Raw genomic sequence first — 7,621 nt, 5'->3', positions numbered from 1 at the left:
GATTACGAATTTGGTTTTTATCGTTCATTATGTTCTTTTATTACAATTTAGTTGTCAATTGCAAATCGATTCATAAGATTCATAAGGGAAGGATCTTTTTATTGCAAATAGACTAATGGAAAGTTTTTCTCTAAAATCAATTGCAAATAATAATTTTGAATAAAAACGGAAGAATAAATATCTTTCCTAAAGGAACAAAAATGAATAAGATATGAAAATCTAATAGTTGATAAAATTTTATTCGTTATTCCTTATTGACTGTCGATATTAGACCTTGATATTTCGTGTCAGGTAGCCCTATCTCTAACATTCAATAAGAGAGGAGAGGATTTATTTAGAACCTTACGTCCTCGAGAATGTTTCTAGTCTCCTAAGAAACAGTTCTTGTAAACAAAATCTTATTTTTAAAAACACAGCCGCTGCTAGAAACTGCGGAGCGCGGAACAAGTCTCGCTGTGACAAAATAATATTATTATACACATGTATAGTATTACAAATTAGAAACGTAAAAAACATGTGCCTCTGTAGCTCATAACTTTCTTTGACGAAAATTTATTTCTATTCTAATTAGAAAGTTTTTAGTAACAACAATAACAAAATAATGACTTAATGATTGAGTACATATTAACGAAAATACCTGTATCTGAAATGTTTTCTATTTTGAAACTTAGTGAAGTACAATTATTTCATAAAGTTTGTTATTCTCGCTTTGTTTCGTGCAAAATTAATAATTATATCTTCGTAATTTCAATTTTCACATAACTTATTCAAATTAAATAATCGATTAGATAGTCTTCCCTGAAACATGGTAGTATGTATATAATTTTTATTAAATTTTAATCTAGAGAAAGTACGCCCTGTAGAAGCGATTGGAATAATTAGTAATATTGTTAAAGTTCCATAAAATTGGAAAATAAATCCTTAATTTTATGTATCATATTCGAACATTGCTTTGGTGTTATATACGACAAATTTTTACTGTATATGTCACAAAATATTTTTATTTCATTAAGCGTGTCGCTTCTATCTACATTTCAATGATTTTCATTTTCAAAATTAATGTCCAAATTCTTACGGTGTTTAATCGGTTCGTCTGCTTTCATATTTTTTAGTATTGTTATGTTATATAAAAATCTTAATGGTACAGAATCATGCGTAATGCTCAATTTGCCTGAACCTTTCTCCGATTGAAAATATTCTCTGATCAGCAATAACTAAAAAGTGCTTTTTGAAAAAGATAACCGGTGTTATGCGAACGTGTATCTCCGTTTCATAGGCATAACAAATTTTCGTTTTCTTAATACGACGTCTTAAAAATTTAATGAAATGTCATTATTAGAGCAGGTGAACCTATCGAAGAGCTACTTGTTCATCGATTTCAATGCCCTTGAAATATATCGTGAGATCATGATTCTGAACAACATTTTCTTATAGATACGAATGCTCGGTCTTAGTTTTCGTTATATTCCTGCAAAAGTATGTTTGGTATCATAAACATATAAATCCTTTTTTCATATTTTATACAAAATTAGGAGAATAATGTTTAACATCTTATTTGTAAATAAAATATTAGACGGTATTATTTCTTCTTCTAATGTCAACCAGCAATTTTCTCTTAATGTCCCTTTAAGATGTCGTAGAACCAACAATTCATTCTACACCGGTTGCTTTAATAGATATTGCTAATACATATTGCTTTAATCGTGAGCTAAATCATGCTAACTCCTTTTATTCGAAGAGATCAACTTTGGCAAATCACAGTCTCCTTAAAACACTTGCTGGAACGTTTATTTTAATTTATTTGTATGCTTGTATCTATATTTAATATATGTCGGAGAAGGTTGGAATTTAGAGTTAGGGGCGTGAAACAAATCGTCGTTTGGTTTACGCATTGTCGATAAGCAATAGAGAAGACATTGACTAGTGCAGATACGATTATTATAGAATTGGACAAGTAACCGTGACAATTAGACACTCGAGAAACTAATGATGATGATCCTAGGTTCAATAACGAATCCGCGGTCGACGGAGTGATGGATGAACATGCTCACAAAATCTAAGTCGGACTCTAAGTAACTCGCTAATACGACCTCGCGAGAGAATGACTTTCCGTCGCGATGATGCTGCAGAGGAAAACTATGATGGGGTGTGTCGAAGGACACGAGATCCTTGGATTCGTCGAGGATAGCCTCCGTTTAGAAGGTGAGGGAAATTGGCGTTGCTGCTAATTGGTCAATCTCCATATCGGTGGTTAGAAAAAGATGCTAGCCGCCCTCGAGGGAAAGTTGCTAGTGGGAGACGCCGTTCGTTGAAAAATAGGTCCCTCCTATCTTCCCGTAGCTGGGACAAAGATTGTTTGTCTGTCTGAAGGACTTTAGCCAACTAAATCTTAAGATTTATAACGGGCCCTCAGGCTAGCCGAACATGTACTGCGAAGACGCATCGACATCTGGCAATCATCTTACTCGAAGAATAGGGTCTGCGTGTGGCGAGCCACGGGACAGAGACCGTTGGAATGTTTACTGTCGCGTGCCATCACAAATATTTCTTTTAAGGAGAGTTATAGAATTACTCCATACCTTTGTTAGACAAAGCGTCCATTCCGTGACCGCGGCTACGTTAGGCGAGTGGCTATCGCCTCGAGCCCAAGCTCATTATCACTAATCTTGAACAAATACAATCGGATCGAAAGACCACAATTGTTTAATTACGCCTATGATAGAATCTAGATTACGGTGTTAAGGGATTTTCCCGGGGTTCCAAGGGGAAGGCTCCGATGTCCTTTCATCCCCGACATATATTATTTCTGGCATATATATGTCGGTTTCACATTATGATTATGGTTAAGTGCGTGTAACGAATCTTCATTTGGATTAGTCATTGTTGTTATGTAATAGAGAAGATATTTACTAGTACAAATATGATTATTACAGAATTTGACAAGTAGTCGTAGTAATTAGATACTCGAGATGCTAATGACAATGATGTGAGATCGGACGAGAACGAGTGCACTCAACGTGGTATGAGAGTTGGCTGAAGTAAGTAGTTTTGTTATTTGTTCTTAATATTCAAGAAAAAAAGAATATTAAAAAACAGATGTATGTAAAAATTAGAATGATACAATGTATGGTAATAGTCGCGTAGTACTAAAACATTTCTTCTTTTTCGATGCTTATATTATAGATTATTAAAAATAGATTATTAAGGAAAGCAAAAAAAAGTTGGAAAAATAAAAAACCAATACCACACGGAGTTCCCAAGCGGTCAACTATCTAAGTACCATCCGTGCCTAGCGTTGTTTAACTTTCGTGATCAAACGAAAACGAGTGCTTTTTTAATTTTAATTATAACGTTTATTGCCCAAAGAAATACATATTTTGTATATAAGGCCTAAAATTCTTACTATATCGAATGCTTTTTTAAGGCAGGCGGCTACTCGTTGTTTTGCATTGAGAGCCCACCAGATGTCTGACGTTAGTTTTTTTATTGCGTGCAGTGTGGAATGTTTGTGTTGGAAGCCGATTTGATTGTGTCGGATTACGTTGTTTCTTGTGCGAAAGGAGACTAGGGGGTTGTTTATGACTATTTCGAATACTTTGCTTATGTTGGGTAGGGGGCGTATAGGTCGCAGGTTTGATTTTGCCTTTGTTTCCGCGTCTTCTTTTTTTTATTTTGCACTTGCCTGGTCAGTGCGGCTCAATGTATTTTACGCATCGATAATTAAGGTTACAGTTTTGTGGGGTATGACATAACAGTTAGCATTTGTGGCATTGCGTTATGTAATTTTTTCTGATTTTTCCCCATTTTACCCTAAAGTAATTCAGACGGCTAATTTTTGGTAACTTACTAATATTGCTATGAGGGAATACTTGGACTATGTAGTTTGGGAGCAGTACGTTGTTATCTATTGATTTTTGTCAAGGTATAATAAATTAATTGCTTTATTTGCACACAACATCGATACATATATATTACACTCTGAAGACCTCGATAACCTTCTTACACGCACGCTTGTTGTCAAACAGACTATTCTAGAAGCTTCTAACAGTCTTTTGTCTCAACTAAGACCTGAACGTCCTCTGACACTTACACACACATTCACATGCACAGTGTAAATGTATCATCTACCTAACAATTTTTTGTTGAGATGCGTGAAACTTTTTTTAATTGGACGTCGGACATCTATAATGCTTGCAACTCTACAGGTATTTCTATCTCAGAGATTTATTATTTACATATGTATATAGGAATATACATAGGTACTGAATTAAACCATAGATAAACATATGATAATGAGTGGACTTGTAGAAAAACTACTTCCTCTTCGATTTCAATGGGTTTTGAATATATTGTAAAGTTCAACATACTGAATAATTTTTCCCCATATAACCGGCGATCGGCCTTAGTATCCGAGATATTCGCAAATAACTGTCGATAGTACTATAGTGTAGTCAGCCTATAGTTGTGTGTCTGAGGCAGTGTATAGGTCAGTATTGGTTGCCTAAATCCACCACAAATCTATCTCTTATCTTCTGTTTGTAGTATATATAAACGAGAATTGGGCTAACTCAATGTCCCGTGCACAACTGCATAGGTTGTAAGAAATGTCTATTGTAAACCAATTAAATGTAAATGTCATCAATGTATTGCGCTCGGGTTAGTCTTTTTAATAGCTTGCTTGAAATAAAAACAAGTTAATTATACAAATACTGAACGAATTGATAATTGATATTATTTTTCGAAATAGAACAGTTATTATTTTATGCCAATCATTTCGCGTGTAACCTACAAGTGCACTCAAAGTTCTCACTCTTACCTCCTTTCTAACCTCATCTTTTGTAATTATTGCGACATTTACATGCGTTTGGTATCCGCTGGATAAACACTTTTCAAGCTTGTCGTAGGCGCGGCCCCTTTCCCCCACAGTAGTTACATGACAATAATTTTATTTGCACTAAAGTTCGTCGATTCGCGAATAAATATATCGAAAACTAAATTGAGAATACGATAATCATGAGACTATCAACTTATATTATTTTAAATATAATTATTCTGTACGTCTTTCAAATTTATTTGTGAAATTAGAAGTATTTTAAAAAATAAAGAACAAAATAAAGGATTCTGTTACATTGAACCGCATAATTGAGCTTAATCACTAAATAAGTTCGGATTATCCTCTTCTCTTTCTTGCTCCAGTTTTTCCTCGGTCCTGTCGTTTTCGATGAGCTGGTCGATCGTCATAATGACATTAACAAATCAATATCTTATTCGACAATGATAACGGATTTATTTTCATTAGAAAATCGTTTGACTGTGTTTACGATCAGAGCATCAGCATTTTCTTTGGCCTGTTTGATTACAAATCCAACAATGTGAAATTCACCATGAAGCATGAAGATAAATTTGCATTTAATTTCATCGTTTCAAAAAGATTGTCTTTTGAACGAGGCATTTTCATTGATTTGTCAAATACAATTTCGTGACCGATATGTCGAGGAACCTTACGAAAAAGCTTTGTTGCTTTTGTACAAGAAGAACTGTTTTCATCGGAATGGTTATCCAAAAGAATAATTTGAAAAAACACTCTGTATAATATAAATATGTATATCTGTACTGTATGCGAATTCACTGCTAATCTACATCGACCCATTAGCACCTATTCTATGGTCATAACTGACCATATACCAGATCAGTGCTTTTCTATTCTTCGAATGAATTTCTGGTTTTCACGAACATCCATAGTAAACTTCAATTCGAGTAGTATGACTTTTAGTTGCCATACCGCAAAGTCGAATATCATGAGTTCAAATAGGCTTTATAATTGTTTTATGTAGCGATGGTTTATTTTCTGGTAATAGTTCACTGGTAGAATGTCTACAGTGAGTCAGTACATTTCCTTCCTTTTGAGTCTGATTTGCTCGATTTCTTTATTTATGTGTTGTTTCCAAACAAATTTGTCTGGATGTAGATGGTCCGGGCAAAGACCTGACTATCTAACTGTTTTGATTTGCTGCATGATGTGGTGGTTGAGAATGATAAGAGGTGTGGTACCTTTCCTTAATGTGAATATAGTGAGGTTGCATTTACCCGTATTTTCAGTTTATTTCTATTTATTTGGTTGCTCCTCGAGTATTTCGATGTGAGTTTGTAGCTGTAGCTACATTAGAGTAGGTTCTAATTTATTTTATATAGTGTCACAATATATAAAATATATAGTGGCAACTATCTACTTGCCAAGTCTTGCGTTACAGGAAAAAACCTGGGAGCACAGGAAATTACTTTGAACCCCGAGACAGTTGGGCTGATATAGTCGGCTGCCCGAAAGTTCCATTATAATATTTCGGAATTAAAGATAATAGGATTTGGAAATATTGCGCTATAATGGTTTGTGAACAATATAAAGGAATAATGATGATGTGTAGGTCAAGGTGGGTGTAGGTCGTAAGACAAAGGATAGTGTAGATAAATATGACAAGGTGTATTTATAAACAAGTTATTTACTATAAATTATTTAATATGTATACAGGCCAGACGTATTATAGCGGCGATAGTTAGAGTCAAATTATTAATTTTAGTTTTTTATCGTAGTTAATATTATGTTGATTGTGGCCATGATGAAGGCGAATCAGGATAGTCCTGGCCGAGGTCGGTGGTCTGGACCTATAACAAATAATATCAATATTAATATAGCAAATAAATATAGTAAACATCGATATCATTTGTAAGGGGATGCACTTTGAGCATAGTGAATTAATGTTGAACAGTTTTTGGGTACTAGATTGAAATTATATAATAATTTTGTTACTTATGTTATAGATTTACCCGTTAATTTTATGGAGATGTAATTGTTCAGGCGCCGTTAATTCACTGGATATGTCGCCCTAAAACAGGATATTTAAATTTTAGATTATATATTGTATTGATAGGAAGTATTTTATCACTACAATTATGAGTTTTGGTTAAATATAGCATAGTGTCGAGTCACTACGAGAAAGGAGGTTAGTCGTTAAAAATGGCAGTAATTGTATAATAACAAAGAACAAGCCAAATATACCGGAATGACTCATCGGCTAGCGGTTGTGTCTATCAAAAACAAAAGAAATTTGAAAGATCTTAGTTTATAGTACTTGTTGACAATCAATGTCACGCGGTCGATACAATGTTTGAGTGGGCTGTGTTTAGACACACAACATTATTTATAAAATAAACAATTCTTATATTTGATTTAAGAAATGATAGATCGTTTGCGAGCAGTATTTATTAGACAGTGGCTGAAATTCAGTTGATAATTTGAATTTAATAATTAAATATCTAACGAATGAGTTTTTAGTCTATAAAGCACGAATACAGAATGATGATAACAATCTACAGAGCGTTCATGCTTGGCGGGTGTATTATTTTGTTTTTTTTTTACCTAGTGGATGGGCATTCTGCTGCGATGGCTTTAATTTTGTAGATGTAAATAATGTGAATGATTGATATTATTATAAAGAGTGGGTGATCACTGCATGCACCTTGAGAGTTGTATAGCACTGGTAGAGTTAATTGAGTGGAGACAGTGGCTAACTATTGATAAACTGCGTAAAATGCACTTGCACTTGCACATAAATTCCATCGAGGT

At 34.0% G+C, this 7,621-nt stretch overlaps 1 long non-coding RNA gene across 1 annotated transcript; it reads right to left on the bottom strand.

The window, feature by feature from the left end:
• Positions 1 to 6,479: 6,479 nt before the first annotated feature.
• On the bottom strand, positions 6,480 to 7,340 carry LOC138189362 (uncharacterized). The gene is made up of 2 exons (XR_011176034.1): positions 6,823 to 7,340; positions 6,480 to 6,660 (listed from the first exon to the last, which is right to left on the bottom strand). It is a non-coding gene; the product is annotated as an uncharacterized LOC138189362 (long non-coding RNA).
• Between the last annotated feature and the right edge of the window lie 281 nt (positions 7,341 to 7,621).

This window comes from Bombus flavifrons, unplaced genomic scaffold, assembly GCF_040668555.2.
Source record: "Bombus flavifrons isolate JBK064 unplaced genomic scaffold, iyBomFlav1_principal scaffold0026, whole genome shotgun sequence".
NCBI lineage: Eukaryota > Metazoa > Arthropoda > Insecta > Hymenoptera > Apidae > Bombus > Bombus flavifrons.
Note: the sequence above shows the minus strand (reverse complement) of the source record. Positions and strands in the feature narration are given on the sequence as shown.